We start from the raw sequence: 16,330 nt of genomic DNA on the forward strand, positions 1-16,330 counted from the left end.
TGCCTCCAACCTTTTCTCCACTGTGGCACAGAGAAAATAATAATATTTTCATGGCAACTGGGCAGCTCTTGGCAGGAGATGACCAGCTTGGAAGCTGTAGCCATTCTTGGCCCTGCTCAGCCACCCAAGAGCTGAGCAGATCAGTGGCTCAGGCACACGGATAACCCGTTCTTTCGCAGGGATCGGGGGAACTCTGTCTAGTGAACATCATGACTACACAGCCACAAGATGGAGGTCCCGGAACCCTTTTAGCATCTGATGAAAGTTATGGGCCCCTCTCCCCAGAAAGGCCGTTATGTAATACACATAGGATTTTGCTCACAATTTCAAGGGATTTATGGGAATGCTCAAGTCTTGCTTTAGAAGTTTAGATAATTCATCAAGGAAAAGGCATTGATGAATAAATAAAGGCAAAGTCATATGGATGAATTCAGCAAAGCAGATTTAAAAAATTCATCTAAAGGATAGAATTACGGACTCTTTGGGGTTTTAAAGACCTTTCCATAAAGTTCTGGCTTTGGAAGCGGCTTGAAAGCTGGGGACACTAAGCAGAAAATACCCAGGCCAGGAAATTAGATTCGAACAGTTGAGAACTTTGCAGAGGTTGAACAGATTGCTCAGCTCCACGTTGTCTACTTTTAAAAGGTAGTAATGTTAACGTGGCCGGTGGTTAACTGGTAAATGGTCAGTTAGATCAGTGGCACAATTTTAATTTCTGAATCCATTTCTTTCAAAGTCTTTTCAAATGGAACCTTCTTTAATTTTCTCAGTAGGCATGGAGGAATAGGAAGGGAGTGTGAGGGATGCCCTCACGTGGACTTCCAAGTTTGACCCGGGGCTGCTTGGGCATTTTGCCCCCCAGGGCGCTGCTCCTTGGTTCCCAGTCTTTTATTCTGATAGACTCAGCTTCACTTGCCCAAATAAGCCCATCTGTACTCTTCAAGCACCTGAGTGCTACGATGCCAGGTGCTCAAAAACAACACATTCATGGCTCCTAGTAAATGCCTTACCAACAACTTCTGAAACAAAATAAAAACCAGATCTGAAAGAGACTAAAAGGCGAGTAAAGGGATGGAGCATCAGTGTTACCTTGAATAATGTTTGACTTCTGTTAGTTTAATCTCAGGTCTCACATCACATGAAAGTTGTGTCTTTGCAAAACACAGCCTGGAGGGAAATTTTGCCAGTGTCGTGCTCTGGTGAGTTAATGCGCATTTAAACAGTTTTGTAACAGATTATTTACCAACGGGAACAGAATGCCTTGGCAAGGGATGCTTTAGAGAGAGCTGTTCTATTGCACTAGCTTATTCCATATTTCAAAACAATTTCCACATACCTCCTAGTTCTTATAGGTTCTCTCAAGCTCTTCCCTCTACTGGTTGATGAAAGGAAAGAATTGACAGGCAGGTGAGATTATGTTGCCCTCTGGTGTCAGCCAACCCAAAAGAAAGACTTAGAACTCGCCCTAACCGGTTTGGCTCAGTGGATAGAGCGTCAGCCTGCGGACTGAAGGGTCCCAGGTTCAATTAGGTGAAGGGCATGTACCTGGGTTGCAGGCACATCCCCAGTAGAGGGTGTGCAGGAGGCAGCTGCACATCGATGTTTCCTCTCATCGATGAGAGTTTCTAACTCTCTATCCCTCTCCCTTCCTCTCTGTAAAAAAAAAAAAAAAAAAAAAAAAAAAATCAATAAAATATATATTTAAAAAAAGAAAAAGAAATAGCTAGAACTCAGGAAGGGGATAAGAAGTAGAAGGAAGTAGAAAGATGACACTCCATACCTGAAGGTGGAGATGGAGAGGGAAGGGAATGGAGAGGGAAGAAGGGAGATGGGCCTGCCATGCTTGACCCATTGGATCCTCTTCTCATTGGTAAATGGTGGGATTTCACCTCCCCATCTGGCTGAGGAGGAGAGTGATACCCCCAGGGCTATCTGCCCGACGAACCTGGAGCCTCTATGATTGGTGATGGGGAAGAGTAAGCTCATGGAGAGATGCGGGTAGGCCTTTCTCTTTGGGGAACCAATTGGGAAGAGAACTAAGCGATGGCCAACCATCAGCATTGCAGATTCCTAACTCTATCTTGAGATGGAGCCTGAGATCCTCATCCCTTTTAGGGGCATCCACCAGTACCCCCAAATAGGGGCAGGGCCTTACTGTCTAGTTCTTCAGTATATGCCTGGGCATGAGGGCCTTGGTGGTGTTGGTAAGTGGTGACAATACCTCTGCTCCCTGGAGCTCCTCCTTACCCCAGCTCTTCCCCTCTTGCCCTATTGTCAGACTTTGCCCACTCCCTGGCTGTGCTTGCCAGGATTCATAAGCAGGGTGTGGTTGGTTCAGACAGCTTATTCAATCTTGAATTATTTTTAGATGTGTCTTCCTGTCATTGCCTTTTTGTGCCCTATACAGGGACAGGCATCATGTCTTCTTGATGCAAGCTGTGGTAAGTGAGTGAAATATTGCTGAGGATTTTTTCATATAGAAACAAATAATTGGTGCCTATTTAAAGAAATCAATGGAAGCCTAGAGCAAAAACGTGGACAAAGGCTGTGACCGGTATGGCTCACTTGATTGGGCATTGAGGCAGCTGATAGATGTCGATGTTTCTCTCTCTCCCTTCTCCCTTCCTCTCTCTCTAAAAAGTCAATAAAATAAGTAAATAAATAAAAAGAATGTGGGCAAGGTTTGGGCAGAGGCATGGGAAGGTCAAGCATTCCATCTTTGGTCAAGACTAGAGGAGCTAATGGAGCCACGAGAAGGAAACCCTTGTGCAGCAGAGCCCCATGGGGAACGGGGTTGCTTGGTTACCTGGAAGGAGGCGGGAAGTGAGACAAAGGAGGAAAGTGAAGTTGAGAGAAGGAGGCACCATCAGTTGCAAGTTCCTTTTGTAGGTTCTTCCGGGATCTTCACATGTTAGTTCAAAGCTGAGACTTCTGAAGTATTCCAAGGGCTGGCAGAACTCTTGAATGAAAGAGGATTAATAGACTAGCACTTAGCACCTAGTAAAGTCAAGAGGTATTATTGAATGAATGAGTGAAACATTGCAGCTGATTTTATCATTGGTTTTCAAATAGAGGGCATATAGATGGATGGTAAGTAAGAAAAAAAACAGCAGGAAAACAGGTTGTTTTTGTCCACCCACCCTATGACCATGTAGAAGCTCAGGTTAGGACTAGTTAGATTTGTGAAGACTATGGAAGACTAGAAAATATAAGAGAAGTTAAGAGAGAGAAAGGAAAGCCAGTAGAGTAATTTTCCAAGACAGCTAATTCATAGATTTTAATTCATTTAATAGTTATGCAATTGAAACAGTAGTTTCTCCAAACTCTATTCTTCAGGCAAGGTAATACATTGGGGATTGTGTGAGGAACCCCACCGGGCACTTCCTGTTTGTATCCCTGGGTATTTTCTCCACAGGTGAGCCCAGCTTAGGTGAATGCATATGAATACCTAGGAATGGCTTTTTGAACAAAGAAGCTGCTAACGGACACTCTGAACGCCAGTGGTGTGTGAGATCGCACCCATTTCCCTCGGTGCCTTCCAGGTGGTCCCTGCCTTTGAACTTCAGGTCTTTGAGTGCCCATCCACTTCAGCCCACTTCCTCTGCGTTTGCTGCCTCAGAGGAAGTGGCTGAGTTTACTCTACTCCAGCACTGGCTTTGCTGTAACCTTAGTGCTCTTTTCTAGAAAAGATTTGGTGAGATTCACTGTAATCAGACTAGCTTGTTCCTTAAGAAATTGGTTCATTTTGGCTTCATTTTTATTTGTCAAAACATGAGCTATACTGCTATGGGTCAATCATTTTGCTAAATCTTCCTTTTCCCCTCCCCACCTTTCTTTGTAAGTCAAAGCTATTTTGTATTACCCAAGCAACAAAATGATTTACAAAATAAAAGACAGGGACAATCTATTCTAATGGTTAGAAGGCAATAAACAATATTTATGTGCGCCTGGCTGATGTTGACTTTCGGAGAGTGTTCACCTGTAAACTGAAAGCTGGGGAAATGAAAGATGAAAAGCCAGCCCTGGGGTTCTAATTCTGAGTACGCATCTTCTTAGGAAAAAATAAATCTTCATATTTTTTGGGTTTCAGATTCTGCGTTTGTCAACCGAAGTTATTAAGTCGGAACCCTCTATCAGTAATGCTGTCTCGAGTTGTAGCTGATTTTCACAAGGCTGATTGTCAGAGCTGGGGCTTGGAGGACGGTGGTGTGGGAGAGGGACTGGGGGTGGGGATGGTGTAAATCCTTAAAAGGCAAAGCTGCCGGCTTCCTGGGGCAGGAGGGCCCTGAAATTTGAACCCTTCCTAGGCCTCATCTTTTCCTTTCTCTTTCAAATAATAACGCCCTGGTGAAGAAAAAGATTTTTAAAATTAAAAAACAGCAGCCGATTGTGTCCGCCCTCGTCTCATTCTCCTGCTGCCACCATCCACCTCTTGGTGCCCCTAACTGCTGCCCAGTGGTGGGTGTGCAGGAGACTTAGGGCTGTTGGGGTCGCTTTATAAACCCGCTTGCACCCTGGCTGATGAATCAGTAGTGAAGCTTTGCTCGGTAATATTTGTACGGAAAATGCAATGTTTGCACAATAAAGCTCTCCAGATTTTTAAGCCGTAGGAGCGAAGCCAGTTTACAATCAATGATAACAGGTTTCCCTCGCTGCCATTACCACAAATAGTATCTTATTTCAGCAAAATGGTGGCAACCAGCGGGAGGTCCAACAATGCAGATTTCAAGCAGAAAATTTAATTTTATATACAATTCACAGTTGTGCGCAGTGAGAAATATTTCTCACTGCATGAACTTTCTGGACTCGGCTCTAAGCAAAAGGAGTTTCAATTTCTGTAACGCCTTGCTCAGCAAACAATGCCCCTAAGCACTTCCTGGTAAAATATGGCTTAAAATTACGCAGGATATTTATTTGGAGCAATTAAAGGAAGTGGCTGCATTGCACACAGATCCATTTTTAATGTAGACGTTAAATTGGCCGAGATTTGAATGCTGAGAGCGGGGCTGCACCGTGCTCTCCGCCCAGATCTGCTCCCTGGTGAGGCAGCTTTCCGCCCGGGCTCATTGGAAACTCTGGGACAGAAGCCTACAGTGGCGCCGTTGACATTGAAGAACTCTGGGTTTGGAGGAACTGACTCGCAGACTGGGCCCAGAAAGAGTGGGGGGTACCGGGAGGAGAGGAGGGTCACAGGCCGTCCCATGGATAACTGAGAGGTGCCAGCCCCTGACTAATGGGCTGTACTTGGGTATGGGCTGGGTCCAGAGGGGGCAAGGCTGCTTTCTCTGGTTGGGGGAAGTAGGACTTACTCCTCTGTGTGATGGTAAGGGGATATCATGCACATACTGTACTTGGTAAGAGGAGGCCAAGACCGAGTCAGAGGGAGGAGACTGAGTCACAGGGCCAGCGACAGAGAGGAGAGGTAGAGTCAGGGGGGCGTGGACAGGGAGGAGGGGGCATGCTGAGGCAGAGGGAGAAGGCCAAGGCTAACCTCAGGGAACAACTTTCCATTGAAGCGTGGACAGGAACTCATATTTGAGATGTGCATGCGGAGGTCCAGTTGGGAGGAGGTAATGAGAGTGGCTCCTGAAAGAGAGGTAAGTCTGCCCTGAGCTAAGAGGAGCTGAGGGAGGCAGACAGGAGGGTCCTGCCCACCTGGTCTCACCCCTGGGCCATGCCCGAAGGCATCTCTCTGCTACGGGAGTAAAACGCCCCCTCCAATGTCCCTTCCCGTGGTTTCCCAATAGGATCTGTGGTGGAGCCCCCACATGCACCTGGGGACCCCTTCACTCCCCACCCCTCACCTTCCCACCCCTGCTGGCCTTCACCTCTTCCCATGTGTCTGAGCTCAGGTGACCTTGAATTAATATGGACAGTTAATATTGAGGGGGGCAGCAGTGATGTAAACAGGAGCAACCCAGCCCTGTTGTATGTTATGGCAGGCCCCCGGGGGAGCATTCATGGGGGCACTGTGCCTGGCTGGGGGGAAGGCAGAGCTGGGCTTAGTAACAATGCCATCTCCCATTTATCGAGGGCCTACTCCACACGGTCCAGTCACATGTCCCATTTAACCCACAACAATCCAAGAGGGGGGCCCCGCCTACCTAGGAGGAATTGGAGGCTCAGAGAGTGTTCAGTGACTTGCATAGCTGAGGTCACAGAGTTAGCCAGTGGCCATGGACCCACACAGGAGGGCAAAGTACTAGTAAAAGCCGCTCCACCATGCTCTCCCAGGAGTGGGGGCTGGAGGGCATTTGGGGAGCGGGGCTCCAGTCCTGGGAGGAGGGCAGTCACAGGCAGCTCTGGCAGCAGGGGCCTGGGAAAATCAAACCTGAGGGCCAGAAGGTAAGGTTTAGGCCAGAGACACCCACAGGCGCTGGTTAGCAGTCACTGCCTGGCCCTGTTTGGAACGTCGTTCTGAGTCTTAATTTAGACGCAGTTAGAAAAGATACTGAAGATGATTAGCAATGTCTGTCTTGAACCAGGTGGGGAAGCAGTGGCTGTTAGAATGGAATTGCCATCCTCGTTTAGGTGTCTCTAGGCTTTGAGAATTTTTTTCTTCTGGCCAGTTGCTCATTATGTTCCACAAACAGATAGGAATCTAACCTCTTTCTCCCTTATTAACCAGAGTCCACAGCTTTGGAGTTGCATTTAGTCACAAGTCCTATCTGGGAAGAAGAATCAGGCGTGCACAAAGGGAAAGCCAGGGAGTGCTTAACGAGATCTTAAAATCCAGAGAGCAGAGGGAAGATTTCTTTACTTCACGGAGATTTGTGTTTGGGACTGAGTATGGGTTTGGCACTATCCTGAGTGCTTTATGGGGTATGGACTCATTTGCTCTTCATAGAAACCCTAGTTTACAAGTGGAACAGTGAAACCCAGAGAGGGTAGGCAACTTGTCCAAGGCCAGACAGCTTTGTGAACTTGAGCAGCCGGATGCTGGAACCCACAGGATTAAGTCACATGAGCTTCCTCTCCGTCGTGTCCATCGTTCTGTGCTGCTTTTCATGTGATTTGGTGCTATCCATGCTTCATGTTTGTTTCCCAGGCCAGACGATGAGCTCTGAAGGAAAGGATGATGCTTTGCTCTGACACAGGAAGAGCTGAAACATGAATACCGACTGTTAATGGCACGATTTTAGGAATCAATCGCGTTTGTATTTGAGTCATTTTTCTAGGTGTGTGTCTGGCTCCACCACTTGAGTGAGCTTCTCGGAGTGGACGCTGAATCACATGTTCCTGAATCCCCAGCATTTAACACAACACAGAGAAGAACATCTCTCATGTGTTCATTAATTCATTAACTGACTCATTCAACGAACATTTTTTAAGGGCAAGCACCACGCTAGATGTCAGGAATGAACAGAGTAAATAAACTCTCAGCCTCTGTGGTTGAATTCCAACTTCACAAAAATAGATACAGAAAAACGATGCTGACATTCTTTAAATTTCACATGTCTATTGTACAAAAATAATACCAGACTATTCATTCCCTCCTTATACTGTATGATGAAATAAAGATGCAAACACCTATTTTATTCCTATTTTACTTACCAAAGGCATTGGTTGCCCATATTAGTCAAATCGCTTATCTAAAGTTAAGAGAAAGCGCTTTCGGTACAGAGCTGATGGGAGAGCATCGGGCTCCCCATGCGAGGTAGGGCGGTTCCATCCTCTTTTGTGATATGAAAAGCGTCAAGCATTATTAAGTGGTGACAGAGCGTACACTTGGCTTCTGGTATTTCTTTGAAGCCTTGCCTGTAGAGCAGGAATGATTCCACAAATGGCCAGGGAGCCACCCTCCCCCCAGCCGCCCTTCGCACCAGGCCCAGGTGTGTAAACAGAGCAGCCGGGCCCTCCGCCCTGGAAGAAGGAATTCTGAGATTGGACAGCTGGAGTGGAGTATTTTTCAAGAATTTTTCCCTGACCACTGAGGCAGTATCTCAAAATTCCCCTCGACTGCTTTTCTGATTCCCGGAGGCTGCTAACATCCGAGAGCCCTCCTTACAGAGAGGGAAACGGCTCTTTTCAAGAACCTACAACCCACAGGGAGCGGGTGGCAGAGTGGGACCGGAACTCAGGTCACTTTCTGGTGCATCCTGGGTGTTTTCCACTGCCCAGCACAGCTGAGCCAGAGCCTGCCCCCGCCCCCCGTGAGGAGAAGTGACCTGGCCCATGTCAGAAGGAGCCCCGGGCAGCCTGTGCCCAGTCCTGGCAGCAGGAAGTGTGAGCTCATATGGAAACTACCTGCTGGGGCCCCTCTAGTCAGGTCTTCTAGGTATAATTAATCATAGAATGATCAGAAGCAGAGTTTTAACAGATTTCTATTTGTAATTAGCTCCATCCTGATTTTTTTTAAAATTTGACATATATTTAATGAAAATTTTGGAAATACAAACATGTAAAAGGAAAAAAAATCACTTGTAGTCTTGTCATCCAAACACAGTGATTGCTATCTTTTTGACATATTTTCGTCTGATGCTTTCTTTCTTTCTTTTTCTTTTCTTTTTTAAAAAAATATATCGATTTCAGAGAGGAAAAGAGAGATAGAAACATCAATGATGAGAGAGAATCATTGATTGGCTGCCACCAGCATATCCTCCCCTGGGGATAAAGCCTGCAACCCAGGCATGTGCCCTTGGCTGGAATCGAACCTGGGACCCTTCAGTTCGCAGGCTTACGCTCTATCCACTGAGCCAAGCCAGCTAGAGCCCTTCCTTCCTTCCTTCCTTCCTTCCTTCCTCTCTCCCTCCCTCCCTCTCTCCCTCTCTCCCTCCCCTCTTCTGTTTTTGTCCTAATGAAGGGGGGGGGGAGAGAGAGAGAGAGAGAGAGAGAGAGAGAGAGAGAGAGAGAGAGAGAGACATCAATGTGAGAGAAACATGGATAAGTTACCTCTAGTACATGCACTGACCAGGATCAAACCTGCAATCTGGGGAAGTGCCCCAACCGAGAATTGAACCTTTGACCCTTCAGTGCACCAGATGATGCTCTAAGTAACTGAGCCATCAGCCAGGCTGATGTTATTTCTTAAAAAAATAAAAGGCCCTGACCGGTTTGGCTCAGTGGATAGAGCGTCAGCCTGCGGACTCAAGGGTCTCGGTTTCAATTCCGGTCAAGGGCATGTGCCTTGGTTGCAGGCACATCCCCAGTGGGAGGTGTGCAAGAGGCAGCTGATCATGTTTCTCTCTCATCGATGTTTCTGACTCTCTATCCCTCTCCCTTCCGCTCTGTAAAAAATCAATAAAATATATTAAAATAAAGAAAAATTTTTTATTGATTTTTAGAGAGAGAAAGGGAGAAGGAGAGATAGAAATATCAATGAGAGAGGAACATCATTGATCAACTGCTTCCTGCTTCCTGCTTCCCCCTACTGGAGATTGAGCCTGGAACCTGGGCATGTGCCCTGACTGGGAACTGAACCAGCAACCTCTTGGTTCCTGGGTTGGTGTTCAACTACTGATCCACCCTGGCCGGGCTGTTATTCTTTTAAACATCTTTGTAATCACATTATAATAATAATAGCAACTAACATTTTGTCAGGGGCCTACTCTGTGTCAGGGACTGTTCTTTATACATATTAACTCATTCAATTCCCAACAATTTTATGAGATAGGTACTCTTATTACCTCATTTCACAGATAATAGAACTGAGGCACAGGGAGGCTAGTAACTCACCCAAGGTTACTCAGCAGATAAGGCAGCCTTGCTCCAGACTCTGCAAATGCAGTTTGCTGACTGTTTTTGAACTTAATTTTATATTAAATGTAATTTCTTAAGAAACACCAACTTTAATGACTGCCTAATGTTCCATCAAGTAAATTTCCCATGGTTTACTAAATCTACCTCTCTAATTTAATTGATGCAACTGCCAATTAAGTAGCGTTTGCGAATGAGGCTTTTTCTATATTTAGGATCACAGAATTTCCTTAGAATAAATGCCTAGATCTAGATTTAAAAGGTACAAGGAAAGCAGCCCGGCTGGTGTGGCCCAGTGGTTGAGTGTCAACCCAGAAACCAAGAGGTCACCAGCAGCGACTGTCGGCTCGATCACCAGCAGAGATCATCGACATTTCTCTTTCTCCATGCCTCTCCCTCCCCCCTCTCTCTAAAAATCAATAAAAACCTCTATATTTTTTAAAAGGTACAAGAAAATGACACTAAATCTGTTGATACACTTTGTCAAATATTTTTTGAGATTGCACTGGTCACACTGCCACTGGCTGTCAAAAAATGATTAATAAATTTGATGGCCAAAAAGCTTGCATTACTCGTTTTAGCAGTTCTCCTTGCCATTAAAATTTTTTTTAATATATATTTTTATTGATTTCAGAGAGGTAGGGAGATGAGAGAGAATCATTAATCCGCTGCCCCCTGCACACCCCACACTGGGGATCGAGCCCACAACCCGGGCATGTGCCCTTGACTGGAATCGAACCCGGGACCCTTGATTCTGCAGGCTGATGCTCTATCCTCTGAGCCAAAATAGCTAGGGCGCCATTAAAATGTTTTAAAAACTTTTTGTAAACGTTTATGGCTGCATGAGAATCAAGCTCTAAACTACTTTTAGATTTCTTCCTTTTTGTTCCTTTTTTTGGTCTCAGACATGGAGCTAGATTCTTGGTTAATTTGCATGTTTATTGTAAAAGTTAATGATGAATAATTAGAAAAGAATTGGGGGAGAGGAAGAGCCAGAATAAGAAAGTCCTTAACTGTCCATCCTGCTTTCACTTTTGCTGGAGCTACTGGAATTGGGGTCTTGGGGCACCTCCAGGGTTACCCTCTTAGAGAGAGAGGAAGGGGAGGATAAAGAGATAAAAACTCACAGCGACATCACTTACTACAGGCACTTAATAGAAACTCAATAAGTATCTGCTGGAGGAGCAAATGAGTGAATGTATTCTATGTAGGTCCAACATATGGGGTAACCTACCATCTGATAGTAACTACAGCTTTAATCATTGCATCTTAGTCCCTTGGTTAAAGAGAAAAAAAAAATTGCATCTGTGATCTCAGGTCCTGGCCTTCTTAGGATCCCCTAGGAGTGGCCAACCCGAGGTCTTTTAGCCCAAGGCAGATCACTGAGATCAAAGCTTCCCGGATCTCTCAGGAGGTTCTGGCCCGAGAGGACCAGGTCCTCACGTCACAAGGACTGGAGCTCTCTTTCCGGGGTGACCTGCAAGCAGCCATCCCTAATGGGGAGAGGGGAGAAGTAGGCAGATTAGGGGGAGCAGGGAAGGTGCGGGAGGCGCTGTCCTTGCTGAGGCAGACTGAGGGTGTATTTACAAAAATGGCTCAAAGGCCCGCTGTGCCCCCAGCGGAGGTTTCTCACCCGAAGGAGCCCTTGCTCAGCGTGGCCTCTCTTGAAGCCATTGGAGATGAGGCTAAGCTCACTCTGCCTCCTGGGACTGGGGGACTCACGCGGATGAGTTGTTATCTGACTGACATCCCTTTGCTTCCATTACTTAAAAATTAAGTTTATTGGGGTGAATTGTTAATAAGATTCTGTAGGTTTCAACTGTACAATTCTATGATACCTCATCATTGTCACCCAATATACAGATGAGGTATCATAGAAAGTCACTGAAGTCAAATCTTCCATCACCATATATTTGATCTTTTTTAAAAAATATATATTTTTGCCGAAACCGGTTTGGCTCAGTGGATGGAGCGTCGGCTTGTGGACTGAAAGGTCCCAGGTTCGATTCCGGTCAAGGGCATGTACCTGGGTTGCGGGCACATCCCCAGTGGGAGATGTGCAGGAGGCAGCTGATTGATGTTTCTCTCATCGATGTTTCTAACTCTCTATCTCTCTCCCTTCCTCTCTGTAAAAAATCAATAAAATATATTTAAAAATAAAATAATATATATATATTTTTTTATTGATTTCAGAGAGGAAGGAAGAGCGGGGAGAGAGATATGATGAGAGGGAATCATAATCGGCTGCCTCCTGCACGCCCATTACTGGGGATTGAACCCGAAACCTGGGCATGTGCCCTTGACCGGAATCGAACCTGGGACCCTTCAGTCCCCAGGCCAACACTCTAACCACTGAGCAAAACCAGCTAGGGCCCTTGCCTCCTTTTTAAATAAAAACTGTACAGTGTGAAGCTTTGTGGTCCAAGTGTTTTTGAGTTCTTTAGATGACACTGGGGCAAATATTACCTTCTGCCTATATAGTTTAAAGATATGTAGGAAAAATAAATTCGTAGAATATTGGTCATGACACATGCTGGTCAAATTTTTAAGTGAAATTTATAGGAAGGCTGCCATCCATGCACATGTACCTTATTTTAAAAATTAATTGTGAAACATTTCAAGACTAGGGCCATTCCACTCTTCTGTGGTCAGTCGGGGATGTGAATGTGTACAAAATCAGAAAGCATGTCACCTGGGAGGACTCAGTCAACTGTCTGACAATTCATGTGGCACAAAACATAGTCATGGAAACTTACTGTTTAAGTTTGCTCCTTAAAGTTTACATGGCCAGGAGCTCCCAAGTCACGTTACAGTTTCGTGCCTCAGACTGCTAATGTGAAAGCCACACGCTGTCTTTCAGAGTTTTGTTTGGTTGTTTCACTTTTTAACTGCAAGACGGTGGTTCAGACTAAAGCCTTATGTTTCCAGTCTCGGTGGGGCCCAGACATTGGTATTTATTTGACGCACAGGTAATTCTAGCATGCAGCCAAGGTCCAGAGCCTTTGGCCTGGGTGACCTCTCAAGTCCTTCTTGGGCACCAAAATGGTGAATTCTATTCTTTTAAAATTTAAATGAAAGTACCTAAGAAAATCAGATCCACCTCAGATAATTTTGCTCTAAAACATCTTCCTAAATTCAGAGATCTCAGAAGTCCTAAAGTGAAACTTACTTCATAAGTGACCCAACCCCCATGAAGTATTTTGGGCAGATCTTACGAATTTGGCACGTTTATGTTTGCCCCCACATTTCATTATTTCTAAAAGGCGTTTTAAGTCAATTACCGAAACAAATATTTTTCACCTTTGAGAGTCAAGATGTGGTCAAAGTTTTTGATTTCCATGTGGAAATAAAAAAGAATCAAATAAAAATGTTTATGGATAAAGATAGATGAGAAATGAAGATATTGAATCTCTGCTGTTAACTTGGGATGACCTGTGTGTGTGTGTGTGTGTGTGTGTGTGTGTGTGTGTGCCTCTACGGGGTCCTGGAGGAGCAGCTGATGTGGGGGGTATACCTCATAGAAATGACAGGGAGAGATGGTGGCAGATGCAGCCATGGGGCAGCACGCTGCGGATTTCAAGGCCATGTCTACCTAGGAACACTTTTTCTTGAAGACTGTGTCACCATCCACTTTTAAAAATGTAATTAAACTGGAGATGGTTTTTATTTTGTTGTTATGAAACCTAGGCGTCTGCGCTAAGGACTCAAACGACTATATCCTGTGTCTACCCAGTAAGATTCTCTGTGGCAAAGAGATGCTGAGGTTTTAACTTCTCTATGAATACACTGGGAAACAGAAAGACCCATGTTTGGTGTTTAGATAGAAATACAAGAGAAAGAAGTCACATTATCATCAGAAATGTGCAATCCTAAAGATATTCATTTGAAAGTTTTGAAAAAGTCAAGCTCCTGCCCTGGGGCTTCTGGGAGTTATGTACAAAATACAATAATTAAATTAAGCCCAGCAGTTAAAATTCCTCATAAAAAGAACAAGCTGGAGCGCTTCCCAATGGGGAATGCTTGACTTAAAAGAAAGGTTTTACTCCGTGGCCTGGAGGTCAGCAAACTGGGACTCGGTGGGAATGTATAAAATTTCTTAAAGGGGTTCCTCGGCCTTTGTTTTGTTGAAAGAAAATAAAAGAGTAAAAGGGGACAAGTTTTGAAAATTAAAAAAAATGAAGGTGCAGTCCTAAAATCATCGTGATTTCTATAAATGCAGCACCGGAGGCTATGAAAACATGCTTTCTTTTCTGAGTCCTAATCTAACACACATGCTCTCAGAGAAGGAAGGAAAAAGACCAATGGCGCCATTTGAACAAACCTTTTTAAATGTTCTCATTTTCAGAGGTAGTGCACGCAAACTCGTGACCCACTCATTTGCTACTTATTTTGAAATTATTTACCTTAAATATTCTCATAAATATATTTCACAATTTAAAATTCCTTAGATGACACAGAGACTATCCGTCTTTTTAAAAGTTTATTGTTATTACCATTATTATTATTTATGAAGCGAGGTTGTGAAAAATATTTTTGGCAGGGGGGTGGGGGTGAGGGTGGGGGTATCACACCCTCCGTAATCTGAAATGGAATCTTTGTCACAATTTGAAAAGATCTGGTTTTGTAAGTAATCATTTATTATTACCTTTCTGGTATTATCCCCCCCACCCCCCAAAGAATAAGATTAAAACAGGATAGAAATAAAATTTTATATCCTTAAACTTTGTACTTATAAGCATCATTCTAGGTTCCCATGTGAGTTTCAGGCTGCAGACTCAAATAATTTGTACTAAAACATAAAGAACCAATACCAATTTAAAGATCCTCAACTTCTTTATCACTTACACAGAATCTGAATTCTGGCTCCACATTAAAACAGCATGATCAAATGCAGGACATGAAGAATAGCAGCTTTGGCAGCAGTATTTAATTTTCTGAATAATTAGCAGCCTCATTGACATTTCTACTTTGATCCCCAAAGTACAACATGAGCCGCCCTCTGCACTCGGGCTCTGGGCAGTGAAATGGGCTGATAAACTTCCCGTGCCAAGTTCACAGTAAATGGACTACAGAACATCCTGAAAACAGCTGGAGACACTAGATTTATTTCCAAAACATGGACACGGAATTAGGGGGGGAAATATATATATACAATTAGAAAAAAACTACAGAATTTAAAGAAAAGTTTGCTTTCTTTCCTATATTTGTTAATTTTGCTTTTGGAATTGTGAGGAGAGAGAGGAAGGTAAAATAACAAGAAACAGGAGAAGGGAAGTGGAGCAGACCACAGGAGACAGAGGGAGGAGAGCGAATGAATGACAACACATAGAATGATGAAGGCCATGGAGGATGGGGCCACAGGAGTGAGGCCAGAGCTGAGAGGAGGCCCAGCTTGGTGAGCGTACCCTCGGCCCTTGAGATCTAGGTCCTTCGTCCTTCCACTGGGACTCCTTTCCTTAGACCACCCACGGCATCCTCCAGCCATGGAGACCAGCCTCCAGTGGACAGCCTGCAGCGCGTGTGAGCAGCCCGTGTGAGGGACTGTTCGGTCTGGGAGTCAATAGGGACCCAGGCGCCGTGCAATGCGTTTGAGGCCTAGTTGTTTGACTTGTGATGAGCTCAGATATCTTTGCCCTGGTCAGGCACTGTCTCTGAGGAAGCCAGTTGTTGAAAAATAGACTTCAGCTACTTTCTTATTGTTTTAAAGACCTCTTTCAGAACTACCTTAGTGGGGAACTTAATGTGAAACCGTAAGAGTAAGGCGTTCTCGGGGGTGGAGCTGTGTGGTTTAGTGCTGGAGTGTTGAGACTGTAGCTGTAGACTTGGTTTTGACAGCTGTGTGACCTTGAGCAAGTCCACTGAAAGGGTCAGTAGTCCCACAACTCCAGGCGGCACACTTACATTGTATTTTTCTCTGTGAATGGAGCCCCCTTCAGTCAGCAGTGGGCACTGCCTAATCCGCCAGGGCTGCAGTGTCCTCTTACAAAAGCAGGCTGTTGGACAAAATGATAACGGCTTCATAGTGAAAGACCAGGAGTGGGACTAGGAGATTCTGAGCAACAACAAAAGAGCCACAAAACTCCCCCGGCACACGTACAGCTGTCGGGGTGAGCTGCCATAGCCAGCATGCCCAGGGACCGGCCCCACCAATGCGTTTTCCTGTGGGAACATATCCTGTACCTGCCAATAACAGTGAATGAGAAAAGGGGGTTCACGTAACAGAAACGCACTTCCCAGCCAGCTTTCCGGCAGTGGGATTCCCACCCTGGACTGCAGCACCGTTTAGCTCCTGGATGGAAGTCACTTGACCTTCACCGAGTGCCTGCTATGCACCAAGCATTAATGCTAGGCACCTTTTATTTTATTTTTTTGTTAGGCGCTTTTTACAAAGCAATATACTTATTTATTTATAGTTTTTAATCTATCTTTCTTTGACATCAATTCTTTTTTTAAAGATTCTTTTTAAAACGGATAAAACATACATCACATAAAATTCACCAGACGCAGGCTGCCCTGGGAAGGGCGAGACCTTGGACAAGGCAGTTGTCTGTGGCCCAGGCAGATGCGTGGCCCCAGCCAGAAAGTGGGGCTCTCCTGAGGTAGGAGGGGGACTGGGTAAATTTCTGTGCCCACC

General features: G+C 45.0%; 1 protein-coding gene across 1 annotated transcript in view; it reads right to left on the bottom strand.

The window, feature by feature from the left end:
- Positions 1-6,749: 6,749 nt before the first annotated feature.
- The window catches only part of CLYBL (citramalyl-CoA lyase), a 240,574-nt gene continuing 230,993 nt past the window's right edge, over positions 6,750-16,330 (bottom strand). The window contains exon 9 of the mRNA XM_036300735.1: positions 6,750-7,103. The gene's annotated coding sequence lies outside the window, so the exon portion shown is untranslated. The remainder of the gene's footprint in view (positions 7,104-16,330) is intronic.

Source organism: Myotis myotis, unplaced genomic scaffold (genome assembly GCF_014108235.1).
Source record: "Myotis myotis isolate mMyoMyo1 unplaced genomic scaffold, mMyoMyo1.p scaffold_m19_p_3, whole genome shotgun sequence".
Lineage (NCBI taxonomy): Eukaryota > Metazoa > Chordata > Mammalia > Chiroptera > Vespertilionidae > Myotis > Myotis myotis.